Source organism: Chiloscyllium plagiosum, chromosome 8 (genome assembly GCF_004010195.1).
Source record: "Chiloscyllium plagiosum isolate BGI_BamShark_2017 chromosome 8, ASM401019v2, whole genome shotgun sequence".
Lineage (NCBI taxonomy): Eukaryota > Metazoa > Chordata > Chondrichthyes > Orectolobiformes > Hemiscylliidae > Chiloscyllium > Chiloscyllium plagiosum.
In genome coordinates, this window is record NC_057717.1 from 46,287,601 (window position 1) to 46,302,472 (window position 14,872).

The 14,872-nt window shown below is 45.4% G+C and overlaps 1 long non-coding RNA gene across 1 annotated transcript in view; it reads left to right on the forward strand.

Annotated features, from left to right (window-relative positions):
* LOC122552130 overlaps nt 1–13,464 on the forward strand; it is a 23,566-nt gene extending 10,102 nt beyond the window's left edge. Inside the window, exon 3 of the long non-coding RNA XR_006312311.1 lies at nt 13,431–13,464. This is a non-coding gene — a long non-coding RNA (uncharacterized LOC122552130). The remainder of the gene's footprint in view (nt 1–13,430) is intronic.
* Nucleotides 13,465–14,872: the final 1,408 nt, after the last annotated feature.

The following is a 14,872-nucleotide window of genomic DNA, read 5'->3' on the forward strand; positions in this document are numbered from 1 at the left end:
CAGAGGAGGTGGTACTGGATGTCTTAAACGGTAGCAAGGTGGAATAATCCCTGGGCCCTGCTCAGGTGTAACCCAGAACTTTGTGTGAATCTAGGGAAGTGCTTGCTGGACCCCTCGCTGAGATATTTGTGTCATTGATAGTCACAGGTGAGGTGCTGGAAGATGGACGCAATTATTTGAGAAAGGTGGGAACGAAAGGCCAGGGAACAATAGACCAGTGAGCCTGAAATCAGTGGCAGAGAAGTTGTTGGATGTGATTCCCGGAGACATGATTTACATGTAATTGGAAAGGCAAGAAGTGATGAGGGACAGGCAGCATGGCTTTGTATATGGAAGTCACTAACTTGGACTCCAGGAAGACACAAGGTTCTACATAACAGACTAGTTAGCAAGTTTGAGACTGTAGAATACAGGGAGGACTAGCTATTTAGATACAGAATTGTCCAGAAGGTCATAGAGATGTATAACATGGAAACAGACCCTTCAGTCCGTACCGTCCATGCCAACAACTGAGCCAACCCAACAACTGTGTGAGAAATATGCTGTCAGGATGGGTGCTGGGTCCACTGCTTTTTGTCATTTTATATCAATGATTTCTATGTGAATATATGAGGTATGGTTAGTATGTTTACACTAGACACCAAAATTGGAGATGTAATGGACAGTGAAGAAGGTTACCTCAGTACAATGGGACTTCAATCAAATGGGCTAAGGGGTGGAAGATGGGTTTAATTTCGATAAATGAGGTTCTGCATTTTGGAAAAGCAAATTAGAGCAGGGCTTGTACACTTAATGAGGAGGTCGTGGGAAGTGTTGCTGAACAAAGAGACCTTGGAATGCAGTTCACACTTCCTTGAAAGTGGGAATCTTAGGCTAGTGAAGAAGGTGTTTTGTATTGATGTAGGAGTTGCGACATTATTTTGGGGCTGTGCAGGGCATTGATTCAGCTACTTCTCGAATTCTGCTTTCAGTCCTGGTCTCCCCGCTATAGGAATGATATTGTGGAACAGGAAAGGATTCAGAAACGATGCTCATAGATGTTGCCAGGGTTGAGAGTTTGAGATATAGGAAGAGGCTGAATTGGCTGGGGCTGTTTTCCCTGGGGCATCGTATGTGAGAGGTGAACTCAGTGTTTGATACACTCGTGAGGGACATGGTTAGGGTGAACAGCCAGGGTTTTTTTCCCACGTTAGGTGGGTCCAAAACCAGAGAGCATAGGCTTAAGGTATGAGGGAAAAGATTTAAAAGGGATGTGAGGGGCAGTGTTTTCAAGCTCAACATGGTATGTGTATGGAATGAGCTGCCAGATAAAGTGTGGGGGCTGGTACAATTGCAACATTTAAAAGGCATCTGATTGGATATGTGATCAGGCAAGTTGGAGAAGGATATGAGCCAAGCCCTGGCAAATGGGATGAGATTAATTTAGGATATCTGGTGGGCTTGGACAAGTTGGACCAAGGGGTCTGTTTCTGTGCTGTACATTTCTATGACACTAAAAAATTAAAATTAAGATCAGTTTCTCTTTTATGGAGAGTTAGCAGAAGGTCAGAAAATTCTCTTTGGAGCTGAGAAGGTTAAGCAGTGATTTCGACCAGGAGTTGATTTGTTTCCAGGAAATTTAATTTACAGAGAGACAGCGTGAGAAATTATTAACATTGTCACAATTTTTATGAACTACTTTCAGGTAACTGGCAAATAATGCAGGGTAAAAACGTGAAGATTATTTACTCAGTAAGTTCTGAGCATCTGGAACAGTTTGATTGAAAGCTGGATGCAGATTCAGTAGTTATTGTCAAAACAAATTTGCAATTTTCATTTTTAAAGGAAGGATTTGGAGGGCTATGTCCAAATGGAAGGTGGGTTGGGACTGACTGGCACCATCTCCAGAGGGAGAGTGTACAGCCCCATTAGGCTGAATAGACCCCAGCCCCTGTGCTCTGAGATACTGTCCCATTCACTGTGAATGATGAAGCTCATCACAGGGCAGAGCCATAGACATGTACAGCATGAAAACACACTCTTTGGTTAAACTGGTCTATGCCGTCCAGATATCCCAACCTAATCTTGTCCCATTTGCCAACACTTGGCACATATCCCTTTACTCCCTTACTATTCATATACCCAACCAGATGCCAAATGGTATAATTGTACCAACCTCCTCCACTTCCCGAGAGAAGATTCCATCCACGCACCAACTCCAGTGTGAAAGAAATTGCCCCTCAGATCCATTTTAAATCTTTCCCTTCTCATCTTAAACCTATGCCCGCTCGCTCTGGACTCCTCCTTCCCAGGGAAATGACCTTGTCTATTTATCCTATCCATGCCCCTCATGATTTAATAAACCTCTATGAGGTCACCCCTCAGCCTCTGCACCTGGGAGAATCCCACCACTTATGTCACAATGGAGCTTCAGAGCAGTAGGACAGTTGGCGTGATCATCCAGCCAATGGGAGTGAATGAGGGGTGGGTCCAGCGGGCCAAAACCTGACCATGGGCTTTGCAGGCGCAGTGTCACTGTGAGGGGGGAGGGGTCTCAGTGAGTGTGAAGGGACTGGGAGAGAGATGGAGTTAGTGTGGACTGGGAGGGTGATAAACACTGTTTCAGTCTGCTAGACCTGAAAGAAATACTTGGGGTAAATTAAAACGAAAAGAACTGCGGATGCTGTAAATCTCACACAACAACCTCAAGGTACTGGAAAAGCTCCGCAGATCTGACAGCATCTGTGAAGAGAAATCAGTTCGCATTTTGGATCCGGTGACGCTTCCTCAGGTACTGATATTACTGAGAAAAAACTATGCAGAAGGTAGAGGTTAAGGAGTAAATGATAGGTGGGGATAAAGTCCAAAGAGAGAGAGATCAGAGCAGTTGGACAAAGGAGTGGATATCAACCTGGCTGGGGGAGAGAAAATAGCTGTTTATGGGAACTGTTAGTGGTTATCCATAGGTAGTGTGTAATAGCAGGCTATGTAATACCAAGGCCTGGTATGTGAGGTAGGGAGCAAAGAAACTAGAACATGGGAGAGTTCAGGACCTAAAATTATTGAATTCGATGTTGAGGTCAGAGGACTGCAGGGTCCCAGAGTGGGAGATGAAGTGTTGTTCTTCCAGCTTGCTTTAAAGTGTGGTGCTGGAAAAGCACAGCAATTCAGGCAGCATCCAAGGAGCAGGAGAATCGACATATTGGGCATATATGCACTTAATCAGAAATGTGGGAGTGGGGGAAGAGGGCTGAGAGATAAATAGGGAGGGGTGTGTGGAGTTGGGGGGAAGGGAGCTAGGAAGAGACTAGGTAGATGTAGATGGGGTAGTGGTGAGAGGGTGGAATGGATAATTTGGAAGGAAGGTGGACAGGTGGGACAGTTTAAGAGGCCAATGCTGAGTTGGAGGGTTGAATCTGTGATAAGGTGGGGGAGAGGAAATGAGGAAACCTTGATGCCGTGTGGTTGAAAAGTCCCAAGGTGAAAGGTGACGTGTTCTTCCTCCAGGCGTCGGGTGGCTCGGATTTGGGGGTGGCTGACACCCAGGAATTCCATGTTCTTGGCAGCGTGGCGGCGGAGGGGGGTAGCTGAAGTTGTTGGCCACAGGGCGGTGGGCTTGGTTGCTGCATGTTCTCTGAAATATTCCACAAGATTGCATCCTGACTCCCCAGTGTAGAGAAGACCACATCCAGAGCAAAGGACACAAAAGGTGAGGTGTTTGGATGTGCAGGATAATCTCTGCTGGATATGGGAGGATCCTGGGGTGCCCTGAATGGAGGTGAGGGGTGAGGTGTGGGCACAGGTGGCAAGTGAAGGTGCTGGAAGTGGAGGATAGTTTGGTGGGGAGCATGGATATAATGAGGAAGTCACAGAGGGAATGGTCTCTGGAATGCTGAAAGGGGTGGGGAGGGAAATATATCTCTGGTGGTGAGGTCTGATTGTAGGTGGTGGAAATGGCAAACGATGATGCATTGTATCTGGGTGGAAGGTGAGGACTAGGGGGATTCCATACTTATTGCAGTTGGAGGTGTGGGTGCCAAAGGCAGTGGTGTGGGAAGTCGAGGAGATACACGGGAGGGGAAATTGCAGTCCTTGAAATCGGAGGCCATTTGGTATGTTCTGACGTATTCTGCCAGCTTGCATCAAGCTTCACTGGAACACTGCCGTAAGCATGAGACAGAGTTGTTGACCTGGGAACAGTCTTGTGTGTTAAAGTGGCGGGCAACTGGATGCTCCGGGTCTTTTTTGCAACAGAACGTAGATCATCAGCCACCTTTTCCACCACCGCGACAGAGATGCTACCAGGTTCCTGTCTCCTCCATTAACAGCTTTCCGCCCTCCCAGCCGGATTGTTATCCACTCTTTTGTCTTTCCAAATGTTCCAGTCCATCTTTGGGCTCTGTCCCCACCTATTATTTACTCTTTAACCCTTATCTCCTGTCATCCAAAGATGTGCAGGTTAGGAGAATTGGCCCGCTAGATTTTCCGTCTCGTTCATGGATGTGCATTAGTCCGGGGAAATGGTGAGTAATAGGGCATGGGAACGGGTCTGGGTGAGTGTGGAATTGTTGGGCCGAAGGACCTGTTTCTTGTGGGGATTCTAATTTTTCCAGCTGCCATCAGTTCTGCGGAAGGGTCACGGGACCCGTGATGACCCTTGGTGTGTGCAGGAGGAGGAAACGGGAAAGGGGAGAGTGGCAGCAGAAACTGGATGAAATGTATCATTGTAGACTGGGAGGCTTTAATTACACTCTGTGCAGGTCGTTAATCTGAATTAGAAACTCCTGGCCCCACGTTTGCAGCAAAGTGGAAGATGGCTTGGGCCTCAGGCAGTGAGCATGCACGTGTCCTCTTCCTGGGTGGGGTGGTGCGATTTGAAGAGGAGCATCCAACACATACCAAAAAAAGTGTTTGCCTTCACTATTCATCTTGCACTGTTTGAGCTTTGTTTTGTGAATTCATTTTATAGGATATTAATTGAGAATAATTGAGACTGGGATCTCAAAAGCAAGTTTCTACAGTCCACAGAGTCATCAAGACCTAAATATCATTGACATTTAACTGTGAAAGGAAAAAGTTTTGTCTGTTCTGTCTGTGGGAAATTATGTTCAATATTTTTGTCAAGCAAAAAGCAGAAAGATGTTCAAGTTCATGGTTGGATCACCCTTTGGGTATGTGTTTAATTCTTGGCCATGCAGCTGTTGAAGGAATTATTGACCTGAGAGAGCGCGCAGATTTATCCATATTACACCTCGTCTCTTTGCAGGAACTGTCAGATTTAGTCCCAATCATCCACTTTATGATGTTAACCTGTAAACTCCCTACTTCCAATTCCCTGCAAATTTCTCATTGAAATTCCTCGTGGACTCGAATTCCAGCACCATTTCAAGTGGGATGTTCCAGATTCTGACAACTGTCTATTCATTCAGAAACTGCTGAAGTCCATTTTGACTCTGGGGTTACAAAGGGCTGAATTGAAAGATGAGATGCTGTTCCTGAGCTCCCATTGAGGTGCATTGGAACAGTACAGGAGGCTGAGGGCAGTGTAGGTGTGAGCAGACAATGAAAATGATAGGGCTGCACTGTGAGTGCTGCTTGGATCAATGAAAGTGTTTTTGAGTTGGATGCAAACAGAGCGAGATGAGACAGGGAGAAGATTAAGCTGAAACTCCGTTTTACTTCAGGCCATTCAAAAAATTCACAGTTCCAATGGGAATAGCCAATTTGTCAGTGATACCTGCGGAGTATTTAAGTTTATAAAATACGACATATCAGCTTAAGTAAAGATTTTTCTTTATTTTAATGGGCATGTTTGAAGTGAAGGAAGGTTGCTCACTCATTTAAATTCTCTTAATGGGAGTAACTGGATGAATGTAGTGAGATGTTGTTACAGGAGACCTCAGACCCGTGGTGTGCTCCTCTTGCACAATGTGGGACATAAGGGGCGCTTCCAGTGTCCGTGACGGCTATGTGTGCAGGCAGTGTGCCCATCTGTAGCTACTGAGAGACTGTTTTTCAGACCTGGAGCTGAGAGTGGACTCACTGTGGAGCAATACCGAGAATGTTATGGATAGCACGGTTAGTGAGTTAGTCACGCTGCAGGTGAGAGTTACACAGGCAGAAAGGGAATGTGTGACCATCAGATCAAGTAAAAGGCTCAGGAAGGAAGTGCAGGACTCCCCAGTGATCATTCCCCTTCTCAAACGGAAATTGTGCAGCGCTTGGGATCCTATAAGGGGGGAACAGGTGGGGTGGACTCTCGGGGGAAATCAACAGCCAGGTTCATGACACCACAGATAGCTCCGCCGCCCAGAACTGGAGGAAGGAGAATGGCAGAGCTGCAGTGACAGGGGATCCAGTCGTCAGGGTCAGAGACAGGTGTGTCTTTGGCCACAGAAATTAATCCAGGACAGTGGAATTGAACCCAGGTCCATTTCTTGATAAGTGCACAGACCAATAAAGGTCAGCGTCCCAAATGCAACCTTCAGCACTTGACCACCCTGAAGCTCTACTTTCCAGGGACTATGCACTTGTTCTGAGCCCTTCAGAGGGATTGAAGGGGACAGAGAGAAAACAGGAACAAGGTTGTGTTGCAGATCTATAAAATAACTGTCTCCCTCGTCTTTCGGTTTCTCCCCCTGTTTTGGTCTCCCACACCCCTCGTGCCTCCTCCTCCACCGCAGGGAAAAGACCTTGTCTGTTTACCCTATCCATGCCCCGACTGATTTTATAAACCTCTATAAGGTCACCCATCAGCCTCTGACGCTCCAGGTAAAACAGTGTATTCAGCCTCTCCCTGTAGCTAAGATCCTCCAACCCTGGCAACATGCTTGTAATTCTTTTCTGAACCCTTTCAAGTTTCACAATATTGCTTTGATAGGAAGGAGACCAGAATTGCACGCAATATTCCAAGAGTGACCTAACCAATGTACAGCAGCATTACAACCTCCCAACTCCTATGACTTCCCAACTCCTGTACTCGGTACTCTGACCAATAAAGGAAAGCATACTAAACACCTTCTTCACTATCCAATCTACCTGCGATTCTGCTTTCAATGAGCTATGAATCTGCACTCCAAGGTCTCTTTGTTCAGCAGCACTCCCGAGGACCTTACCATTAAGTGATACACCCTGCTAATATCTGCTTTTCCAATATGCAGCACCTCACATTTATCTAAATTAAACTCCATCTGCCAGTCCTCAGCACGTTCATCCATCAGATCAAGATCCTGTTGTAATCTGAGATAATCCTCTTCACTGTCCACTACACCTCCAATTTTGGTGTCATCTTACTAACAATACTTCCTATATTCACATCCAAATCATTTATATAAATGATGAAAATTAGTGGATCCAGCACTAATACTTTGCGACACCCCACTGGTCACAGGTCTCCAATCTGAAAAGCAACCTTCCACCACCACCCTCCGTCTTCTACCTTTGAGCCAGTTTGGTATCCAAATGGCTAGTTCTCTCTTTCGTCCGTGAGATTTAACCTTGCTAACCAGTCAACCATGGGGATCCTTGTTGAACACCTTACAGAAGTCCATGTAGATCGTTTCCACCGCTTTGCCCTCATCAATCCTCTTTGTTAATTCTTCAAAAAAAATTGACTCATGTTCATGAGAGGTGATTTCTCACATACAAAGCCGTTATTAATATCCACGACTTAACACTGTACATTGGGGTCTGCGTCACCCAATCATAGGTGTTAATATTCTGGATAAAGTTCATGTACACCAGCTTTGTGTTAGTGACTGCGTATTGAATCTTGTTAATAACACAATGCCGGTTAGTTCCTTTTGAAAGGCAGTCCTTTCCGTCTGCCCTGTCTCCCCCATCCCCACCGTAGAGAGTAAGTGGGAGGAGCTCATGGAGTTTCCATGTGAGTGAGATTGAGAAAATCTTCCCTTCATTCCACGAGCCCACCAGAAAATGGTGGTAGTCTCCTTACCTCTGAACCACGAGGTTTGGGTTCAAAGTTAAGTAACAGCATCTTTGAAGAGGCTGATTGGAAAACATGCCCAAGCTGCCAACTGTCCCTGCCTGAGCCTCCAAACATAATCTTCCTGTAGTTTCTCTCCTGTCAGACTCTCCCATTGCTCAGTTTGTCCAGGATCCCCTCCTGCTGCTGCACTGCTCCTGGCCCTCACTGAGCTGTCCATCCCCCAGTGTCCTCCACATTCATTCATTGTTTACCATCCCATTGTCCCAGTACTCCAGTCCTCCAGCCCCGCCCCCTCCACCCTATTGGGCAGCAACTGCTGTCAATCACCCAGGTTCCTGTGTGATCTGGAGCATGCTCTGTAGGAGGGGAGACCAGTGCACGGCCACAGTGCTGGCCAATTGTTGGAGTACGTGCAGCATGAGTCAGTGCCAGGGAGGGAGCCTGTGGATGTGTGGGATTAATCTGTAATTGGCTGCTCCCTCCCTTCCTCTCTCTGAGAACAGGACCCAGGGGAATGGTCCCAGCCCTGGTATCATGACAAGTGGTCGGCGTATCAGTGGGGGGAGCATTTTGTAGAAAGTTATCAGAACTCGTGTGAATATTCAGGAATGTTATGGAAAGGAACAAGGATGGGCCTGCAATTAAACTTATAATTTGGTTCATTTTAGTTCAACCAGATAAGATTTGGCCAGTGTGTGCAGGCTGGTTCTTATCAGAGGGTCCGTGTTCGGGGAAATAAATAAGAGGTTCCAGATTGGGGAAAAAAAAAATCAGTTTGGGTCTGACCAGGAAGGAAACCCTGGGAGATGGAGGAGGATTCACCAACACCCAGGAGGCTCTGAGTCAGAATAATAGGCTTGATTGGATTAGATTTCCTACAGTGTGGAAGCAGGCCCTTCAGCCCAACCAGTCCACACCGACCGCCGGAAGAGTAACTCAAACAGACCCATTTCCAATGGCCGATTCACCTGACCTGCGCATCTTTGGATTGTGGGAGGAAACCGGAGCACCCAGAGGAAACCCACGCAGACACGGAGAGAATGTGCAAACTCCACACAGACCATCATCTAAGGCTGGAATCGAACCTGGGACCCTAGTGCTGTGGGCAGCAGTGCCATCGTGCCACCCCCTTTTTTTTGGTTCTTCGCCTGCAGGCAGGAGCTAGGAAGCTGAATTCAAGGAGAGGAGAGAGAGTGTGAGAACTGGGTGAGAAGGAATGAGTGAGGAGATTGGTTTGGTCTTCAGTTAACAAGAGAGAGAGGAATTGTGAGACTGAGATTTAAAGCTTTGGGGCAAAGGAAACTACAATTTAATACTATCATTGTCTTATAAAGATCCATCCGGTATTAACGGTGGTATCTTGTTTTCTCTGTACGGTACTGAAATGGCGGATTTACGGATGAGAAATTCAAATTGAATTTCATGTTCAGTTTTGATAGTTACTTGATCCGTGCCGATCTGGATATCATTGACCTTTTCATGTGGAAGGAAAGGTGTGTATTCTGTCCGTGGGTGAATATTTCAAATATCGCTGTGACTGGAAAAAAATACTAAGACACAGCCAAGTCCATGTTAGCGTGGTGACTGTGGAGAGAGATTTTGTTTATTTTTAAAAGTCTGAAAAACATGGCACATTTTTCATGAACAATTAAGTTACAGATTTCTTTTGTATGAGGACAAGGTTTTAATTAACCAAGCAACCAGAAAGAGACAAGGATACCTGCACCATGGAACAAACGATGAAAACGGAATTGTTGTAAAGGAGTTAATTATCGATCATGTATTGTAATTCATTGGCGTTGTCAAGTCGGTTCCAGCGCCGTGGGGAAATAGTGGAAATGTGATGAATGTAATGTAGGTTTCAGTTATTAAACGGGAAAAAGTGCAGAAGAATTTTACAAGGATTTTTGCCAGGGCTCAGGGGTCTGAGTTATAGGAAGAGGTTGGACAAGCAAGGATTTTTTTTTTTGTTTAGAGCAGAGGAAACAGTGGGGGGGGGGGGGGGGGAATTTTTCTCGAAGTCTATAAGACCATGAGAGGCATGGGTAAGGTGAATGCACTCAGTCTTTTGCCCAGGGAATCAAGGAGTGGAGGGCGTCAGTTTAAGGTTATAAGAGAAAGAGTGAAAGGGAACCTGAGGGGCAACTGTTTTACACAGAGGGTGGTATGTATATGGACTGAGCTGCCAGTGGAAGTGGTTGAGGTGGGTACATTAACAATATGTAAAAGATATTTGGACAAATGCATGGATAGCAAAGGGACAGAAGCAGATGGGCCAAGTGCAGGGAAATGTGGTTCACGTGATTGGCATTTTGGCGGGCATAGGCCAGATTGGGCCAAAGGGCCAGCCTCTGCGATAGGATGCTCTGACTCCAACTATATTTGCTATTTCTCCTGCTATCTCTATTAGCACCCTGGGATGTATTTCATCTGAGCAAGGAGACGTGTCCACCTTTAGCTCCATTAGCTTGCCCAGTTCTAACGCTTTCGTGATGATGGTTGTTTCTTGGTCCTCACCTTCCTTTGTATCTTTATCAATTACTGGCATGTTCTTCGTATCCTCCACTGTGAAGACTGCTGTGTACTCATATTCCTGAACCCTGCAGAATAGGAATAACTAGGTACAGAATTCTGAGAGGACTTCTTTGAGTCTTTATTGATGAAACATGGCAGGTACCTGGATAGTGTACATGCAGAACACCTACAGGCAGCATCAGGTAACCCCCCGCCTGTCCGATGTGCCACTCCCATTCTTATACCTTTGTGGATTGTGGTTTTGAATGGAGGCTGTCTCTCAATATTATCTCCATAGCAACGGCAGTTAAAAAGTCGAGTTCAGCTCAACACTTTGTGTTAAATTACATACCCCTCCCCCACACCCCTGTGGCTCAGTCAGGTATCTGACAGGCACTTCAGTTTCAGTGGGGCTGTCTGTCAGGATTCTGATGTTGAAGAACTGGTGTTGGACTGGGGTAGGCAAAGTTTAAAAACCACACATCACCAAGTTGTACTTTCAAATAAACCTGTTGGACTATAAGCTTTTGCAGTGTGCTGTGAGTTTGAACTTGATCAGGATTATCTCTATGGTAACAGTTTTAAGTGCTTCAACAATTACGGAGGCCATATGTTCCCCACATAATAGGTTCCCCTCTAGCAGTGTAAACTGCTATTCTGACCCTGGGGATAGCTACTCAATCCCGTCTAGCTTTCTGTTGATCTTTAAAATGTTTCTAATCTCCTAGTTTCTCCTTGGTCTTTGCCAATTTGTATGCTTTCTATTTCAATTTGGTAGACTCCCTTATTTCCTTCGCCACCCATGGCAGATTACTCCTTTTCCTACAGTCCTTCCTTTTCATTGATATAAACATTTGCTGAGCAGTTTGAAAAATTCTTTGATATTCCTCCATTGTCTGTCAACTGTCCCACCCTAAAGTCTTTGCTTCCAGTCTACATTAGCCAACTCCTGCCTCATCCTATTGTAGTCTCCTTTGTTTAAGCACAGGATCTTGGAATTGGATTTAATCTTCCCGTTTTCCAACTGTATTCTAAATTCAATCATACTTAACGCAAGTCTTTTATCAGATTATGAGGTGAGGCGATGTTCCCTGGGTGTTTTGGTTTTCATTGTCAGAGACCTTGGCTTTGTAATAAAGTACAGGATAGATATTCACAACAGAGTATTCTGGACGGTGTGAATGTACTACACAGTCTAAAACCATACATCACTGTCTCCCCTCAGTTCACATGATTTGGAGATGCCGGTGTTGGACTGGGGTGTACAAAATTTTAAAAATCACACAACGCCAGGTTATAGTCCCTCAGGTTTAATTGGAAGCACACTAGATTTCGGAGCGTCGCTCCTTCATCATGATCCAATTAAACCTGCTGGACTATAACCTGTTGTTGTGATTTTTAACTTAACTCAGTTTAAAATTGCAAAATCATTATCTCACACATGCTTCCTCACTATCTAATCCACCTGACTATCCTGCTTTTTCCGAAAATCTCCTTTGGTGAAGGTAGTGAGTTTTGGATTCAACTTTCCAGTTATTACCGTAAGAAGATAAGCCCTGAGCCCAGGAAAGGCAATGCAGCCCTTTGAACCAGCTCCACCATTTAATACCATGATGATTGAGCTCACCTCGGTCTCAGCTGGATTTTTCCACCTGCTCTCTCTCACCCTTCATCTCATTGCAAATTTAACATCTGTATCTCTTCAGTAAATTTGCTCATTGTCCTGGCATCCACTGGATTTTGAATAGGGAATTCCCCAGATTCACAGCACATTGAGATAAGTACATTCTTCTTCATGAGAATAGAATAGAGTCCCTACAGTGCAGAAATAGGGTACTCGTCCATGGAGTCCACACCAACCCTATAAAGAGCATCCCATTCAGACTCACCCATTCCCTGTATTTCCCATGGTTAATAACTTAACCTGCACAGGCATGGGCACTGTGGGAATTTAGCATAGCCAATCCACTTAACCTGCACATCTTTGGACTGAGAGATGAAACTGGAGCACCCAGAGGAAACTTGCACAGACACGGGGAGAACGTGTACACTCCACACCGTCGCCTAAGGCTGGAATCAAATCGAGGTCCCTGACCCTGTGAGTCAGCAATGCTAACCATTGAGCCACCTCTTCTTAAAGTCTGCTCCTCCAATTAACCACCCCATGCCCCAGTTGGTTGAATCTATATTCCCTACATCAAAAAATCAGGTTGTGAAAGCAGATGTCCCAGTAAAACTCAGTGACAGTCCATATGTTCTGTGTGTCTGAATGGGGATCCTATACACAACCCTCCAGCCTACACTTTTCAATCATGTTCCAGAGACAGGGCTCCAGTGGCTTCATGGGGACTACAACTCCCACAATCCCTGAGGCAGGGACCACACGTGTGTAGGGAAACCCAGCACTGTACATGTACAGAATGTGGGCGGGTTTTGGAGCATGTACTTTGGGTAAGTATACTTTGCAGAAAGGATTTCACACTGTGATTGGCTGGAGGAGGAATGCATCTGCTCATAGTATTGATCAGTTGGGGGGTCAAAGTGTCACTACACCCATGTAGGACCACTCTCTATACCCAATTCATTGTAATGGTGGGAATCAAGTAATAGGAAACAAAGAAGGATCTGACCCATTCTACCAGACTGAAGGTTCCTCTTCTGTCCAGGATCTGCCACCTCCCTTTCTGTTTCCTTTTGTTTCATTCTGCTGTTATATTATTGACTTGCAGCAACTGAAGGGAAAGGAAGTGAACCCAGAAAGGGTGCAGAGTCTAACCAGGGACGGGAAGTGGTGGCATGGATCTGTTTATCAGCAACTCCATGAGAATGGGGAGGGTGTACATTAGGGGGTAGCAGAGTCAGAATGGTGGGAGAGAGTAAGTGGGCTGGAGGGTTTCAGCTTTGAGGGAAGAAAGGGGGAAAAAGATATTCCAGAGAAACTAGAATTGTCTGTTCTGAATTTCTAATCTGTACATATTCCTTTATACAGGGTGCTAGATGGTGAAGGTTTGCAGACTGAAATCTCAACATCATGTGCAGATCGGGATTAAGTTAACCAGCATTTGAAGAAGCAAAGATAGAGAATCTCCCGGCCAAAAACCTGCAACACTCTCCCTCACAGCATTGTCAGTCTATCTGCGCCAAATGGACTGTGAATGGTACAAGACAGCAGCTCACTATCACCTTCTCAAGGATAAGAAGAGATGGGGAATAAATGCTGGCTGAGCCAGTGATACCCATATCCTGTTTCTATCTCTAGTTTCCAAAACCCAGTTGATGTTACTGCAGGATGATGAGGGATGCTGAGTGCATCTTCCAGGAGGCAGCACCATCACATTATTCCTGCCTACAACCACAGAGTAACACAGCAACATCACTGGTACAAAAGGCAGTGAAGCTAAAGGAGGACTTAAATATAGTTCTTCGAGGTAAAGTCATGAAAGGGGATTGGAGCACAGCAGGAACAGGAGACTGAGCTGGATGGTCAGCTGTTCCCCATTGAATGGTGGAGCAGGATTGAAAGGCCGAATGGTCGACTCCTGCTGCTATCTCCCAGGTATGTATATAGTCATGGAGCCCGGGTAGGAAGGAGTAGGCAGGGGTTCTCCAGGAGATTGCACCTCCACATCAGTTTTTAGTGAGGGATGGTTTGATGGATTTTATTTAACATTTATCTTTAACTCAAGGTCTGTAAATTTTGGTTTTAAAATGTTGTAAAAGTTTTTTGCACAGCAAAGGAAATTAAAGAAAATAATGTCAACTGTCGGAATATAATAATTTTAAAACTTTCAACCTTTGTAAAACCAAATCCTGTCTATTCCCGGACACCATCACTTTCCAGTTACTCAAACTCCAGGGAAATATTCCCTCCCTGTCTGAACCTTTAATTTGATTTAACTGCTTTTCAGTTCTCGTTCTGTGAGCTGTGAAGTGTACTTTTTCCCCATTTCTCCGACCCAGAAATGTTATCACAGCAACCTTCCCACAATCAAAATCATCATTATGCCATTTTGCTTTTGGTTAACATATAATCACCAGCAGTGCAAAAGTGAGGACTGCAGATGCTGGAAACCAGAGCCTAGATTAGAGTGGTGCTGGAAAAGTGCTTTTTCCAAAATGTTGATTTTCCAGCTTCTGACCTGCTGTGCTTTTCCAGCACCACTCTAATCGAGACATGTAATCACCAGCAGTAAACCATTTGTGTAATCAATTGAATATTTCCAAACAAAGCCCATTCCGCGCCAAGCAAACCATTACAAGTGACAGAGTGAGAAGGGACTAAATCAAAATAGAGTTGTGGGGAGGGGGCAGCGGTGGAGATAAAGCACTATATCCCCTGCGGTGCCCACCTCTACCTAAAGGCAGCAGGAGCATTGATGCACACCACATGCTCCTTCTTCAAGGGCACCCTACTGTGTAGCCTTTATCCTT